The 17,651-nt window shown below is 43.7% G+C and overlaps 1 protein-coding gene across 1 annotated transcript in view; it reads left to right on the top strand.

The window, feature by feature from the left end:
* Window positions 1-1,022: 1,022 nt before the first annotated feature.
* The window catches only part of LOC310780023 (protein NLRC3-like), a 65,474-nt gene continuing 48,845 nt past the window's right edge, over window positions 1,023-17,651 (top strand). The window contains exons 1-3 of the mRNA XM_083640557.1: window positions 1,023-1,154; window positions 1,278-1,367; window positions 7,072-7,138. The gene's annotated coding sequence lies outside the window, so the exon portion shown is untranslated. The remainder of the gene's footprint in view (window positions 1,155-1,277; window positions 1,368-7,071; window positions 7,139-17,651) is intronic.

The raw sequence follows: 17,651 nt of genomic DNA, 5'->3' as shown, positions 1-17,651 counted from the left end.
GCATGCCAACCAAACTTGCGTTCTTCCCGACTAGAACACTCTTTGGAAAATGTTTTTCAGCTAAATGGTACAACAGATACAGTTGGCTAGAGTACAGCATTAAAGTTGATGCTGTATTTTGCCAGCCTTGCCGCCATTTCAGCACTGATGTGAAGGAGAAACATCCTCCACGTCCTATCTTAAAGGCACTATGTAGTGATTTTTTTTGTCCACTAGATGTCGCCATTTTCCCTCCAAATCTGGCTTGAAAAGGCCCAACAAAAATTTAGGCCGCCGCCAGAAAGCTACAGGCAACACATGGTGGCTATATGGACGTGAGGAAGGTGCTCTATTTGACATATTGAAAGGAGCTATTTTTTTCCTGTAATGTCAGGGATGTGGATTCCACAGGTCGTTTGATCGTCACACAGCCTCTTGAATTTTAGAATGTTTCCACATTTAACAGGAGGTGGAGTTAGGCTCAGAAGACGGGAGAAGTAATACATGAACTTGTAAAGGTTATGGTGAAGGATGCTGAATAATCTTTTTGGTGAAAAGAAGGGAAAAAAAACGTGTGGCTTTGCTGGTCTGCCAACTGCACAGCACCATCAAGTGTTGACATGGTGAGAGTCAGATGCACCAGAGCTGCTTACTTTGAGATCACATTGTGAACCCATGGGGGGAAGGGGCGGGGGGGAGGAAGCATGAGCGTCTGTGGCAAAACAATGTCACTGATGCAAAATGACAGATACAACTTTAGAGTGGTGCTCTGCCTGATGTTTTATATTTCATATGTTTTCTTCAAAATGCTCTTGTCAAGTAGAGTTAGGGCTACTTGCTGCAATACAGTTCTAAAAGTGTGGACAGATGTTTCCTGATTCAAACCAGTCTGCCCATTCCCCCTCCCCCTACCTCTCTCTCTCTCTCTCTCTCTCTCTCCGCCCTCTTGGTTCATTTCCTCGTTTCCTGGTTAGTCGTTGCGCAGATTATTTTCTCCACCTAAAGATATTGATATAAATATAGATATAGATAGATAGATATACTGTAGATATAACAGCAGTTTACTGACAGTTTAGCCTACAGTATATTTTACTCTACTAAATCGTTGATGTGACTGTGTTACCAGCTACCATTTTCTTATTTAAACTAAAAAGAGGAACTCTCGGCTGTTAAAGGTTTGTCTGAAGTTTACATTCAAAACAACTCAATGCTCTTTTACAACATGTTTGTGTTTTAGTGTGTTCATGTTAAAATAGTAGAAATGGTTCATAATCAGTTGTGTTGCTTTCTGCCTACAGGTTTGAGGGGGAAAACTTTGGTTTCTCTCATGCACGAGCTGCCAGATAGGCCTGTTATGAGATGCTTTTGACGATTGACAAAGTTAATAGGTAAGGTTTATCACAAGTTCAACTATGCCTTATTAACAATATTATATTGTATTATACCATATTATTACATTTTAATGTTATATAATGTATATAGCTATTTAATGTATTATGTGCTTATTTAAGCAGGTTTCACTTCCTGTTCTCGACTAGGCCTAAAACCTGAGGAAGCTAGTTACAATCAGCAACATGATGAGGCAATACATTAAAATACAACAAATGGTAAAACAAAGTACAAAGTAAAACAATGTAATCACAAGATAGTAAAATCTCTTGGAATGAAATAGAAGGAATGGACTTCCTGTCACATGCTCTACGTCAGTAAGAGTTTTGATAGGCCGATTTCAGCCATGGGCAGAGGTGGGCAATGCCCACCCAGACATGAGTCTTGCCCACGCAATCAAAAGCTAGGAAAATATGTTTATTTTCACCCCCAGCCAATGGAAAAATTGCACAGAAAATACCAGTAGCGATTCTAGCTTCTGATTGGGTGGGCACTGAGCTTCAGCCCGCCTCCAAAGTCCTCTCGACTCATGTATTGAGAAACACAGAGCTCTGAGAGACAGACTCGACTGTCGCCCTCCGCTGCCCAGACACAACTGTGGAGAAATGTGTCTGTCAGCAGACCCCTACCCAAAGACACGCCCCAAGCAGTAGAGAACCAATCGGCGATTATTATTCTTCCACACACACCATGGTGACTTTTCTAGGAAGTTGGAAATCATCTTTCTCTCAGTTTGTGAATGCTGCTGTAGCGAAAGCTCATAGCTTGACGTACATTACATTACATTAATTTACTTCATCCAAAGCGACTTACAACACTCTTGCAGCTGCTGTGCGTTCATGATGTATCGGTTTCTTATACCAAAGCCCCGTGCTGCTTCTGTCTCTAGCGATGCTGCTGCACATCAGCAGAGGCTCCGGATAACGTTAGAGCTCCTGTACCATCCACAAGCACTGCTGCTCCGACTCCTGTACCCAGGGGCGGAGCGACCCTATCAGCCCAGAGGGGGCGAAGCTCTTAGGGGGGCCCCATCAAAAAAAAAATTTTTTTGAAGGCCGCAGGGCCAGTTCCAGAACAAGATGACTAGGGGTGCATCCTAGATAGGAAGGGGTGCAGATGCCCGGCCCAAGGCCGGGCCCACTCGGGTGGCCGGCCAAAGGCCGGCCGCCTGGAAAATTTGACATGTTATTTTACTAAAAATAATGCATTTAACCATCATTTCAAGTAGAATGATACCACCCAAGCAAGAATATTTCAAGTGTTTCAAGTGCTTTACTGAAATATTTGGACCATATAATGATAATACAATTATCTCAACCTTAAAAGGTTACATATAGGTGCCAAAAAGCCATAAAATCACATCAAAGAACAAAGAAAAACAACAACTATAATTCAAGTTTAAACAGTAAGTGTGCAGCTGTAGCATTTATAAAAAAGTTTTATTTATTTTTACTTTTCAACTGAGCATGCAGACAATTAAAATAAGGGTGCAATGCATGCTTTTGCACCCCCGTAGAACCGGGCCTGGCAGGCCGCGAAGAAAAATGTGCCTTTTTTGCATGTTTGAATCGGTTTTAGCCATATTTAGTGGAATATCTCATTTTAAACACACCAATGTTATTGTCTATTGATTGAATTCCTCTCAGACTCACACCACTGACTTTATTAAATAAAGTTATTTTAAGTCACAACTGTAAAATAGCTGATAGCCCCTATATCCGAAAACACAATTTGTCACTCATTGAGCCAAGTAATATTATGTCCAAGAAAGACTACAGTGAAGCCACTTTACAGACAAGCTTGTTCTGAAGAAGAAAAATAAAAACACAGGTTGCCAGCCGGGCCGGTGGCCTGGCCTGCAAAAAAAAAAAAAAAAAAAAAAAAAAATTGATGGGCCCCCCTGACGAGTGGGCCCGTGGCGGCCGCACCCTCTGCCCCGGCGTACGCTCCGCTACTGCCTGTACCAATCGTGCATTCCTTTAAACTGGGAACTGGTCATCTTACCGGTTCAAAGTTCATGAGCTGGGACGTGACGTCACTAGAGCTGGTATTTCCCATTCCAAACTCGTAGGAGCCTCAGCAGCCCCAACCTCAAAAATCCAAGATGGCTGATCCGCGCAACAACAGTAGTTATAATCATATAAATGCTATTTAGCACTTCTGTCTTGTTTGTGTCTCGTTAAGTCAGCTGTACACACAGCACGGCCTACTTCTATCTGTGTGGACATGAGGCTGCAGTCAGTGTTTGTATGCGCAAAATGCAACGAAATGCCTTGTTATCAACTGTTATTGCTAACAATGGCTAGCCTGGCTAGCGAGTGTATCTGACCAGTGAACAGTGAACTTCCCAGCTCAACTTTTCTGCAAATGGAATGCTAACAAAACGGATGTGACGTCATTTAGCCTCCACATCCCAGTTCTTTTCCAATAAAGGAGCGCACGACAAGCCCTGCCCCAATGAAGCTCCCTCCCTCGGCTCCCTCAGCCTCACCTGACGGAGGAGTTAGCGACTAAATGGCGATGCACCATCTCAGCCAATACTAACTAACTACCCAAAGCGTGCATATGGTGCTATATCACGATCATTCAATCCTGCCTGGTACCGCACACGACCATGGCTGGAGTACTCTGTTGTGCGGGATGCATGCTTTTGTTTCCCCTGTCGAAAATATGTCCAAGCCAATGAGAAGGACGAATGTTTTTACCTCGCGATATGTCATTACGCACAGCCTTGCCACGCCAGGACATCAAATTATGCTGCTAAAATTGGGTAATAGCAGATAATTCAGTGAGGCAATCAACTATAACTGACTGAGAAACTTTTATCACATCGCAAAGAGGGAAATTAATTGAGAAAACTTGTTGGACAATAGAGACACTGCATAACGCGTCATCATTCAGAAGCCACGCCCAAGACGGGGGAAAACAGAAACCCCCCCTCCAATCCTGGCGTTCTCCTATGTCGCGTGCATGGTTGCGTGTTGCACAAAAATATTGTATATACGGAAGATGAAAACTCCAACTTACTTCCTTGACAGCTAGATCCACATTTTTCTTCTCGCCAATTCTCAATGGCTTCCTTGTTTTGCTCAGGAGTACAACAAAACTTTAATTGGCGATTTTTTACATTTGTTGTCTGCGCAGCCCACCACACAACAGCTTTAACTATGTTTAATTCAAGGAAAAGAGACACTGCATGAAATAGGCCACGCCCATCACGGGGGAAAAGCTCCGTTCATTTCCACACACCAGCGTCATTTTCCTTTAATTAAACATAGGTAAAAGCTGTTGTGTGTTGGGCTGCGCAGACAACAAATGTAAAAAATCGCCAGTTAAAGTTTTTTTGTAGCCTACTCCTGAGCAAAACAAGGAAGCCATTGAGAATTGGCGAGAAGAAAAATGTGGATAGCTGTCAAGGAACTGAAGTAAGTAAGTTGGAGTGTTCATCTTCCGTATATACGATCTTTTGTGCAACACGCAACCATGCACGCGACATAGGAGAACGCCAGGATTGGAGGGGGGGTTTCTGTTTTCCCCCGTCTTGGGCGTGGCTTCTGAATGATGACGTGTTACGCAGTGTCTCTATGGACATAGGCTATTTACCCAGCGAGCATTTTTAGGTTGAAAAGACGTTTAAAGGGGCCGTATTATGTATTTCTTAATTTTGTATCATATATATGTTGTTACAATCTTGGGTGGTCATATTAAACGTGGGCTAAGCTTCAAATGAATAGGTGAAGGTGTTTGAATGATACTACCCCCATGAACCCCCCCTCCCTTCCATGAAGTCTCGTAGACGAGAGGAGATGGATTTGTGCGAGAGCCATTATAGTCCTAGGTGACGTCATGTAGGACTTGTTACCATGGTGATGCCAAGCATATCCCAGGCCCTTCACCCGTCCGTCCGCCCCTCCCTTCCTGTTCTGACATTGCTCCAGACACTGCCCACAGTAACGCTGCTACTTTCCACTCGTCTCGGCCGTATCTGCCTTTCACTTTATTTGTGTTTATCTGAGTATCTAGTATTTCCTGATAGAAGTCCTGGTTAAAAGCTGGAGCGTTAGCTTGTAAGCAGTGTCCAGTCGTTTAAAGTCAGTGAGTTTTCTTGTTGCCTTGCCAACCAAACCCCGCGTCACCAGGCTCTCTCCAACCTGGCTGTCTGGGACAACACATGGTGGCTATATGGACGTGAGGAAGGTGCTCTATTTGACATATTGAACGGAGCTATTTTTTTCCTGTAATGTCAGGGATGTGGATTCCACAGGTCGTTTGATCGTCACACAGCCTCTTGAATTTTAGAATTTTTCCACATTTAACAGGAGGTGGAGTTAGGCTCAGAAGACGGGAGAAGTAATACATGAACTAGTAAAGGTTATGGTGAAGGATGCTGAATAATCTTTTTGGTGAAAAGAAAAAAAAACGTGTGGCTTTGCTGGTCTGCCGACTGCACAGCACCATCAAGTGTTGACATGGTGAGAGTCAGATGCACCAGAGCTGCTTACTTTGAGATCACATTGTGAACCCATGAAGGGGGGGAGGAAACATGAGCCGTCTGTGGCAAAACAATATCACTGATGCAAAAAAAGTGAGCACAGATGTTTCCTGATTCAAACCAGTCTGCCCATTCCCCCTCCCCCTCCCTCTCTCTCTCTCTCTCTCTCTCCCCTTTCTCTCTCTCTCTCTCTCTCTCTCCGCCCTCTGGGTTCATTTCCTTGTTTCCTGGTTAGTCGTTGCGCAGCTTATTTTCTCCACCTAAAGATAGTGTAACAGCAGTTTACTGACAGTATATTTTACTCTACTGACTCTTTGATGTGACTGTGTTACCAGCTACCATTATCTCATTTAGACTAAAAAGTGGAAATCTCGGCTGTTAAAGGTTTGTCTGAAGTTTACATTCAAAACAACTCAATGCTCTTTTACAACATGTTTGTGTTTTAGTGTGTTCATGTTAAAATAGTAGAAATGGTTCATAATCAGTTGTGTTGCTTTCTACCTTTCCCTCATGCACGAGCACTGCCAGATAGGCCTGTTAATAGTTAAGTTAAGTTAATAGGTAAGGTTTATCACAACTTCAACTATGCTTTATTAACCATATTATATTGTATTATACCATATTAATACATTTTAATGTAATATAATGTAGGCTAAGCTATTTAATGTATTATGCTAGTTACAATCAGCAACATGATGAGGCAATACATTAAAATACAACAAATGATCAAACAAAGTACAAAGTAAAACAATTTAATCACAAGACAGTAAAATCTCTTGCAGTAATAAGATGGAAGGAATGGACTTCCTGTCACATGATCCACCTCAGTAAGAGTTTTGGGCTGCGTTCCGATCGGCTAGTAGTTCCCTGCAAAGTGGTCCGTGGACTGCACAGGGTATTCAGCTATATTACTTAACATGGCTGAATACCCTGTGCAGTCCACTTCGAAGGATCCCCTCTGGTCTGCTGTTTAGTTGACTGTAGATTGTGTGGTTAATGTCTCCATCTAGTGGACATAGTAGAACTACTTCACCTGATCTGTGGTGACTCTGCGTCTGCCCTGCGGGTTCTGGCCTCTGTCGTTACACTATAGACGAGACTTGTTTACCCTGAAGTTATGAGGCCGCACCCTCACATCAAATGAACACAGATACAGGACTGACAAAGGAGAGTATTAAGCAGAGTCTGTCTCTCTCTCTCTTTCTCTACAGATGAAGGCAGACATTCTCTGTCTCTGTGACTTGATGCTGTGAATTCACCAGGAGAACATCTTCCAAGGTAATGCTGACTACATTTGTCTTTGTTTACTGATTGTTTGTTGTCTGGCAACATGTGAACAAACTTCTGTCTTTTTATATCTGTACTGTAAGGAGGTCTCGCTTGAAAGAGGATCTTCCTGCTTAAAGGAAAACAATATTGTTAGATGAATACACTATCATGTTGTATGTTATGGCTGTATGTTGACTTTTGCAAGATGAACTGCTGTAGTAGGCCTATTTCAAATCATGAACCTGCTATTTGCAGATGGCGTTCATCTATATACTAATAAGAGATGTGTCTGTGTGTGTGTGAGCAGAATTTCGGCCGGCCACAGCTATGCCGCTTTACGTGGGATCGGGCTGAAACTTTCAGGGGGTGCAAAGAGCCCCTGTGCGGTAGAGAGCTGCAAACCCGAAGGTACCCTCGCGGGCTCGGGCCTGCCAATACGGGCCGAGGCCGGGCTTGTTTTTTATTTTTTTTTAATTAATAGGTCTGGGTTGTATTACTCGCTTGATTTTACACAGCAGAGCACAGTCAGACAAAGAGGAGGAGTGCACAGACACTCCCCCAGCCACAGTCACACACAGACCCTCACGTGACGTTACGTTGGTCTGCCAGTCATACTCATGTCATGACATGTAGCTTTCCGCTCAGTCAGCGACAGACAGCGTGCTGTGTCAGTATGTAAAAAAAAAAAAAAACAAGCCGTGTCTGCCGTGTCCGTCAGTGTACAGCTCCCGAACAAAGAGAGAGAGAGAGAGAGAGAGAGAGACAGAGAGAGAGAGTCAAATAGAGAGAGAGGCTGCAGGAGCAGGACGGCCGCGCACAAGCAGCTGAGGAACAGAGAATGAGAGATGTGTCATTATATCATAATATTGGCTTCGGGCCTCGCAACGGGCTCGGGCCAAGTAATTTCATACAGTGGCGTCAGTTCATTAAAGGCCAAGGTATGGCAAGTCCCGCGGTGGGGGGGGTTCAGGGGGTGTTTCCCCCCCTCATTTCAAGATTTTTTGTGAAATCAGTTGTGCAATAGACCATTTTCATGAGTTGTTTCTATGTAATTAATTTATATGACATAATGTCAACCTTATAAGGTTAACTAAGGAGACAACTACAGTATAAGTAGTAAACATTTTCTTTATTCTAGTCACTGTAAAACTAACATAACAAGTGCATTTTATGAATGCTGAACAAATGTGCACTGCAGGGATGCAGACCCATGGACAGTGAAAAAGGTGACAGCAGGGCACTGCAGGGCAGACATAAAACCACTGAAAAACCATTCACTTTTAGATTTTGGAATGAAAAAGGGGTCTGTCACCTAAAGGTGACTAGTTTGCATTCCTGGCAGTGTTAAATAGCTGGCTTACTTCACAATCGCGGGTGACATTAAGTCTGGTTTTTTACTAAAATAATATATAGAACATGTTTGTATTGACATGACATGCACTTGTTCATGAATATGTTACATTTGAATAAACAGTGGTATGGCATTTATACAGTGTGTAGTGGAGAGAACAATGGACTAGGTTCTAGTAAGGGGTTTGTCACCAACTTCAACGCCGGTGTCGTCGGCCAGGACTCCACTTAAAAGCCTCCAGGTATGAGGAATAAAAAGCTGAGAGAGGATGGTGTTTCTGTCTTTCTTTACTGGCACTGTGCAGCAAACATAAATAAATCCCATTAATATTCCCATCTGCATAAATATACTATTACTGATCCATAACATTAATTATAACAGGATGAAATCAAATGGCTACAATTATACTCCCCTTACTATTACAGAGCCAGAAATAAATGCCATTCACTTATTAACAGGTTTCCACAAACATATTAGCTACTGGTCATTTATAACTCACGTTTCACTAGTGAGGCTTTTATTGTGAAAATCCACACTTCCTGTTGTAGTTAACTATCTTAGCTTAACCTCGATATAAATGCAGGCATTAATAATCACTTCGGGAGGCTTGCTCCATAATAAAACATCGTTCCACACAATACCAACAACAGGTAATGAATAATATAACATAAGAACATGTTCAGGACTCGACATGATATATTTAACCGACGTGCTGCGTCGGGGGCTGTCAGGTGAGAGGACTAGGATCATTAATTAGCGCATTTTTTTTTTTTTTGGCCAGAAGCCAAGATATGGCGGCCGCCATATCTTGCCATACTGAATTGACGCCCTTGATTTTATAACTCATCCGGGCCGGATCGGGCACGGGTCTGCATGTCACGGGCCGGGGAGGGCTAAGGCAGAGATTTCAGGCCCGCGCAGCTCTCTACCGTGCGAGTGACCTGACAGAGCCGGATTTAATTAGGTGTTTGCGCTAATTACCGAATGATGTGATGTCATCAATGATGACATCATCAGTGATGACGTCATCAGTGATGACGTCATCCGTGATGTCATCCGTGATGATGTCATCCGATCCAGATGTCATAGAACAGGCGAGAGAGCAGGCGAGGCCTCATAGCGGCCGAGCTGCGTATGTGACGTGCAGTGGGCGAGCTGCAGACCAGGCGAGGAATCGTTGCTAGTATAATGAAGTTGAAGTTGTGTGTCTGTATCACACTGCATGAAAAACCTGCTTTCCGGGCAAGTAAATGACTGAGTGCTCAATATGCAGACACTATGGGCCCTATCGTTGCATCGGCGCAGTTTCTAGGCCGAGCGGCAGGCGCAGATCAAAGCAGTGGGCGTGGACAGGCGCACTTGATATCGTCGTGCTGGCGCTAGATGCAGCCCAAAGCATTACAACCACGCCTTTTAGGCGTAAAATTATGCACTGTCATGCTCATTGGATAAGTGCAATAAACGAATGGCACGCTTGCCTTTTTAGCTCCAATTCCACTGGTCCCGCAAAACCAGACGAAACCCAAGCCTCTGATCCCCCCCCCCCCCACCTCCCTTCATCCCGTCTGTCTCCATATATCGGCTATTATTCCATATTATGATGCTTCTCAAACCAATCTAACTGCAGTTTAAATACTGCAAGCATGTAAATACGCTACACTATAGCAATATCAAAGTGAAAATAATGTTCTATGCATCAGCTAGAAAAATATAGCCTATTAGATTGGTGAAAGTTTGTCCAGAAAGATATCATTTTCTCTCGCCTGCTGCAGGAAGGATGATGCACATAAATATAGCCTACATTATGTCAAGTCATTGCATAAATGTGTTTTTATTGTAAAACTAAATGTGAAATAGGGCCAAGTTATTGGAGGGACATCACAGTATAGCAGATGCCATTAGAAGCGCGTTCCGAAGTGCGTTCCGCTGTTACTTCTCTAAATCACGTTAACTCGACAAGGGGTATATATAGGCCCAGGAGGACATATATGTTTCACATAGGGTGGTGTTTTCATTTCGATGTTTTATTTGGTCCAATATTGAAATGTTGACAATGGCAGGCTGTGTTACCATTACACATTAATTTAGAACTACCTTTTATATCTATTTTGGCTCATTTGGTTGCTATTTAGTAGCGAAATGGAGAAACACAATGCATGCTGGGAACTCAGAGAGAGAGAGAGAGAAGGGTGACAGAGAAGAGGCAGTGAAGGCACAGAATAGGCCTGCTTTTCAAAAGCGCAAAGCGCTAAATGTACGCCAGGTCCCAAGATATCACTAGGCTGGTATTTAGCGCCGACACGTCCACTTTGGGACTGCGCCACGCCCATTCGGCCTAAAGCGCATTTGGCAGCCTAAAGCCTATTGCTATCTTGCCGAAACAGGCGCAAGGCACGTTTTTTTGCGGTTAAGGCCCGTAATAGCGCCGATGGCCTGTGGGAGAATAGAGCCCTATGTGGTACTTTCCCCCCACTTTTCCTGTCCAGCAAAAACCAGTAAACATACCAGCTTTTCACACCCACGGGCCCATTCAATGGGCCCATGGCCGGGGACACTTAACATTCAGAGGGCATTCAATGTGATCACTCCAATTATCAGTTTGGAGACAGCCAGGCTCATAGCCATTGGCTCAGGGCTGATCTATAGAACCAATCGGTTGATTGTATTTGTAGCTGTTTGTAGTTTTCATCCAATGAATACCTTACCATGGCCAGGGGCGACATCCACTGGGACAGCCCCTGGCCATGGGAAGGCATTAATTGGATGAAAACTACAAACAGCTACAAATACAATAAACCGATTGGTCCTATAGATCAGCCATGAGCCAATGGCTATATAGGACAGTGAACCCCCCCCCCCCCACCCCCCATTATTAATTAAATTAATTTCATCATAATAAATTGTGTGTACATAATCCTACATAAAAAACTGCACTTACTGTTGTACTGTTATTGTTGTTACCCTATAAGGCAGAGGTGCTCAAATTATTTCCTATGAAGGACCAAAATGAATCTGGATGGATGGCTGTGTTCATGTTATGTGAAATTACATTAAATTAATTTATTTCATACACCATTTACATTCTAAATCTAAAGTATGTCTTCTATTTTCATGTATTCAAGTATAAGTAATATTGGTATTTTCCACACTGCAATATTGAGATGAATGTATTGGGAGAGAGGAAAAATATATAATTCGAGAAATATGTTGAAAAGCTTAAGCTTTAATATAAACCACACTGCACTGCAAACAGAAAATATGAAAAAAAAAACACAAAAACACAGGGGTCCTTCCCCAAATTCAGTAAACCACCCCAGCGCCGGCCCATCCCCACCTCACGGGAGCATATTGTAATGATTTATACAGAAATGTAACTGTTTAAAAGTGATATAATTGTCTGGTAGACGTGACCTCCCTGATTTCTAAGACAGATTTCTAAAACAACCCGAAATATGTTGGGAATGCAATTCTCGGCCGAGATGCGGAAACGTTCACGGCACGAGTCGCAGACGCAAATTAGAGCCGTGCCAAAATCATCTGCGCCCCAAAATGACTGCGCAAATGGGATTTGGGCGGTCTTAACTACCAGAATTATTCACCGGCGTGGCCAGGCAATGCTACGTCAATCAAAACCAATCAGATTCCCGTCTCGCAATGGCTGTTTGCGCGAGGCATGCAATATGCTATAATTCTCTCCATGCGTAATAGAGTGTACTCACTCGTGCGAGGACAGAGAGAGCTTATTGACAGATCGTCTGTGGTGCCAACAACCCTCCAGCTTATGAACGTAAATAGCCTATGTCCTTTGTCCAACAAGTTTTCTCAATTCATTTCCCTCTTTGCGATGTGATAAAAGTTTCTCAGTGAGCTGATTGCCTCAATGAATTATCTGCTAATACCCAATTTTAGCAGCATAATTTGATGTATTGGCGTGGCAAGGCTGTGCGTAATGACATATTCAAAAGGAATTCCACTTTCCACTGCGCTGCACTGCACGGAGATTATGGTGCGCAACCCAGCGCAGCGAGGTATTTGCGCCTAAGAGGTCCTTTTCAAAGCTCTTAGCGCAAAGTAATTGCACGCTGCTAACAATAGCATAATGCCATCTATCCCACATTTTAGCGCTGAAACGCCTGCTTTGGCATGGGGCAGCCAATGCCCAGTACAATTATCACAGGCATGCACTTGTGTCCGCCCTCAATTTGCATTGCGCACTGTGTTAAACGAGCGCAAACGCTAAATTAGCACTTTTGGGCAGATAGGGCCCAATGTCACTCCACACACAGCTTTTTGGGCAGCGCAAGCGGGCTTTGTCCAGTCTAATGTCCAGTGCCGATGCTCGTGAACGCTTTATCGCGCTGGACATAATCCTATAGGTTCCGACCTAGCCTTGTTTTTTTAATTGACCAGGTCTACTTTAAATGTCTTTTTGCATCTGGTTAAACTTTTTGGGGGTTGAAGTCTATCCGAAAATGGTCCCTGTAGACGCGGTGGGCAGGGTGTCATGTGGGAGGCTGGGTGCTCAGGAATGGTGTCCATCTATCCTGAATCACAGCACACAACTCACTGAGCTCCTGGCTGCGAAAAGATGGACACAGCACAATCCATCCATCGACGCCGTCTATACTGCCATCCTCTTCATCAGACATAAAAGCCTGACAGATGCCCCTAATAATAAAGTTGAAGTTATGTGTCTGTGTATCATGGGTCGGAAATTAGCAGGAATGCCAGCAAAAATGCCAGCAATAAATAAAATAAAATTGCCCTTGGATTTGGGATGACGGGGGCTTTTAATGCCCCCATAAAATAAAGAGTTAACTTTCTGTATTCTAGCGTTACTGCAATTTGCAGTGTCGGATTTGGTGCAATTTGGACAGGGATGTTCAATATGAATAAACTAAACGAGCGAGTAAACGGAGGAGCAGCGAGGGCTCTTTGATGTAGGCACCGTCACATCACAGCAGGGTGGGGCTTCAGGGCTCTGACTGGCCGGGGGTGCAAGCCCCGCTCGGTTGAACTGCATGATAATGACTAATGAGCACACGGTAGGAACACAGAGTAGCCAATAGGAGCTTAGACACTATAGTCTTGCTGAAGCGTGTATGCAGAATGCTACTGTATCGATACGGCATGCTGTGACGTGTGTCTGCGTAGCCTACGTGGTCACACGTTGCTGCTGTTTAAGCTGGTAAAGTGTCAAAAGTAAAGTGGTTCCAGTGTTTTCTAGTGTTTCAGCTCAGTGTTCAAGTGGCTGATTTAAGTGTTGATCAGAGTGATGGTCTGTGGGTAGAAACTGTCTTTGTGTCTGGTGGTTTTGGCGTACATTGCTCTGTAGCACCTGCCAGAGGGGAGGAGTTCAAACAGATCATGGCCAGGGTGAGATGGGTCAGTGATGATCTTTCCTGCCCTTTTCTTGACTCTGGAGGAGTACAAGTCTTGTCTCCAATTTCAAGGCCTGAGGCAGTCAAATTCCTATCAAACCTAGTCTTGTTTCTCTCTGTTACTTTCTGGGCATTTCGAGAAGCCAATTGGTAGCTGTCTTCTAAACGAGCTGTGAGGTCTTGTACGTACTGTGAATGAGATTTCTACTGATCTGCTTTCAAGGGCAATCGCTAGGTCAACAGCCAGTCGGGGTTTACGCTCGAACATTAAATCATAGGGAGTGAACCCTGTTACCTCATTATGTGTACAATTGTGTGCATAGGCAATTCCAGGCTTTCCAACCAGGGGGTGCACCATCACGGTCAAAAGTGTACCCCGTTAGGGGCGTTTCCAGGGGGGGCAGTGCCCCCCTGCCCAAAGATTTTATTGTACATTTTTAAATAAAATGCATTAATCTGGTGCACTCTGAGAGCAAAATGAAGAGGCTAGTAGATCTATTAAGAACTACACACATCACAATAATATCCTCTTCACTATGCTGTGGCTTTACAATGATAAAAAGAATATGAGTGAGTTGAGAGGTCAAGTACAGATTCATTTTATGCAGCAACACAATGAATCGAGAAATTGCATTGAATAATGTTGAATATAATGAAATATATATATATTACGCCACATTATATATATATATTATATACAGTATATATATATATATATATATATATATATATATATATATATACATATACATATCGTCGCTGTGCAATGAAAACCACCTAAGTCCATTTTTTATGATTTTTACTTTTGAGTATAAATGGAATATATCCATTCTCCTGCATCTACTGGCAGGTTTTGGCGTCTAAATGACCAATAAAAACACGTTTTACTGGGTAAAGTATGTAACACGTACCACCATTGGATGCTAGACCCGCCCATCACCTCACGTATGTGACAGTCAGACCTCCATGCTCCGCCCCACCTCATGAGGACTTCCCCAGAAAAGTCACCAGGCAGCTGCTGACCCGAATGCCGGCTGTGTTTCGGCTTGGTTTTGTGTGATTCTGGCATCGTCTGACGTAAATAGATCAATAAGGTGTTTTCGGGTTGTCCTTGGGCTGCAAACTCATTTAAAGTATGCAAATCGCAGTTGTTTCTGACAAGAATAATGTCACGTTACTCCGGGACTGCTCAACCCATGACAGAGCCACTCTCCTCGGCTTGGCAGAGTGAAGCTCTCCGGCCGCGCGTCCCCGCTGCCTGGAGCACAGCGGCGCGTGCTCGCGCAGGCTCCCACACGCTGCTGCCTGGCCGGCAGAAAGTGCTCAAGACTCCGTGTGATAATCCGGTAACAGCATTTGAGCTTATTCAGGTGAGATATTTATAATGTAATGACACATTCAGCGATAAACTGTCTACAATGAAGACATGTGTCAAATATGACAACGTGGTGTTCAGTATTTTATGAGCACGGGGTTTTTTCCGTTTCCTGAAAAGTTGGCGATTTGGAGATAAGTGGCTTTCATTGCACAGCGACGATATATATATATACATGTATGTATGTATATACAGTATATATTGATTAGATTTTGTTTAAATCGTTTACATGTAGACATTTCTTTTTTTCTTATCTGGCCACAAGGGGGTGCACGTGCATCCGGTGCACCAATGTGAAATCGCCAGTGATTGTATGCATGTACAGTACTAAGAGTTTTACAAACTCTTTCCAATGTGACTTTTGCTTGTTCTCCAATGTTCCTAACGTGCCTAACAATATTCTGTTAAATCTTTCGACAGGGTTACCCCATGGGTGGTATGGGGCCCTATCGTTGCAATCGGCGTAGAAACTGCGTTTAAGGCCTAGCGCTAGGCCGCCTAGCGCAGTTAGTGGGTGTGGACCAGTGCACTCGCTATCTTGGTATCGGCGCTACACGCAGCCTCAACCATTATAACCACGCCTTTTAAGCGTAAAATTATGCATAGTCCGCTCATTGGAGAATTGCAGTAAAGAGTCACACGCTTGCCTTTTAAGCTCCAATTCCTGGACAAATCTGGTAAAACCAGACAAAGCCAAGCGCTCTGCCCCCCCCCTCCCTTCATCCAGTCTGTCTGCCTCCATATATAGGCTATTATTCCATATTATTATGCTTCTCAAACCAATCTAACTGCAGTTTAAATACTGCAAGCATGTAAATACCCTACACTATTGCAAGATCAAAGTGAAAAGAATGTTCTAAATGCATCAGCTAGAAAAATATAGCCTATTAGATTGGTGAAAGTTTGTCCAGAAAGATATAATTTTCTCTCGCCTGCTGCAGGAAGGATGATGCACATAAATATACCCTACATTATGTAAAGTCATTGCATAAATGTGTTTTTATTGTAAAACTAAATGTGAAGTAGGGCCAAGTTATTGGAGCAGACATCACAGTATAGCACATGACAGTAGAAGCGCGTTCCGCTGTCACTGTCATCTAAATCACGTTAAATCGACAAGGGATATATATAGGCCCAGGAGGACATATATGTTTCACATAGGGTGGTGTTTTCTTTTCGATGTTTTATTTGGTCCAATATTGAAATGTTCTACAATTGCAGGTTGTGTTACCATTACACATTATTTAGATCTACCTTTTATATCTATTTCGGCTCATTTGGTTGCTATTTAGTAGCTAAATGGAGCAGCACAATGCATGCTGGGACATGCCAGGCAGTGAACTTACAACTTCTTTTTCCTATGGGAAGTGTGTTGTGTCTGTCTAAGCGAGGGAGTCAGAGAGAGAGAGAGAAGGGTGACAGAGAAGAGGCAGAAGAGCGCTCATCGCAACTGGCGCACTGAATAGGCCTGGTTTCAGAGAGAGACAGAGAAGGGTGACAGGGGAGAGGCAGAAGAGCGCTCCTCGCAACTGGCGCACTGGATAGGCCTGGTTTTCAAAAGCGCAAAGCGCTAAATTTACGCCAGTTGGGAAGATATCATTAGGCCGACATTTAAGGCCGACACGCCCATTCTCGCCCATTTAGGGAGTGCGCCACGCCCATTCCGCCTAAAGCGCATTTGCCAGCGTAAAGCCATGTTGATATCTTCCCGAGGCAGGCGCAAGGCACGTTTTTTTGCGTTTAAGGCCCGTTTTAGCGCCGAAGGCCTGTGGGAGAATAGGGGCCATGGAGTTGTTCTGATTTTCTGAATACCTGCGACTTCACATAGCTCCTTGATCAATCTGGATTCAAAATCAGGCCCTTGGTCGCTGTGCAACTGCTCAGGTATGCCATAACAAACAAAAAAGGCATCCCACAAACACTTAGCAACTGTCCTCACTCTCTGATTGGGTGTGGGAACTGTGATCGAAAAACCTAGTGGTCAGTGTACATTCTTTTTTTTATATTATAATTTTTGGGGCATTTCACCTTTATTTTTTTTATATAGGACAGTAGGTAGACAGGAAAGGTGGGGGGAGAGAGAGGGGATGACATGCAGCAAAGGACTGCAGGTTGGATTCTAACCCGGGTCGGCCGCGCGAAGGGCCGAGCCTTCGTAGTATGCATGCTACCAGGTGAACTACCAGGACACACAGGTTTTAGTTTTTCTCACTGGCATCTGGAGGACTGCTCCAAACGTATTTTCATTGTACTTGTACAGTGACAATAAAGTTACTTACTTATGGATATCCTTTGTGTTGCTACTATCGTCCTCAATCGACAGGAAATCCATACTCTAGGGGTCTCGTAGTCTTTGGCCCCTATCGTTGCATCAGCCTATAAACTGCGCTGAGCGCCCAGCGCAGCGCAGATCAG

The sequence above is a fragment of the Poromitra crassiceps genome, assembly GCF_964638095.1.
Source record: "Poromitra crassiceps genome assembly, chromosome: 7".
In the NCBI taxonomy this organism is placed as follows: domain Eukaryota; kingdom Metazoa; phylum Chordata; class Actinopteri; order Beryciformes; family Melamphaidae; genus Poromitra; species Poromitra crassiceps.
The sequence above is the reverse complement of the archived record's forward strand: the minus strand, read 5'-3'. Positions and strand labels throughout refer to the sequence as shown.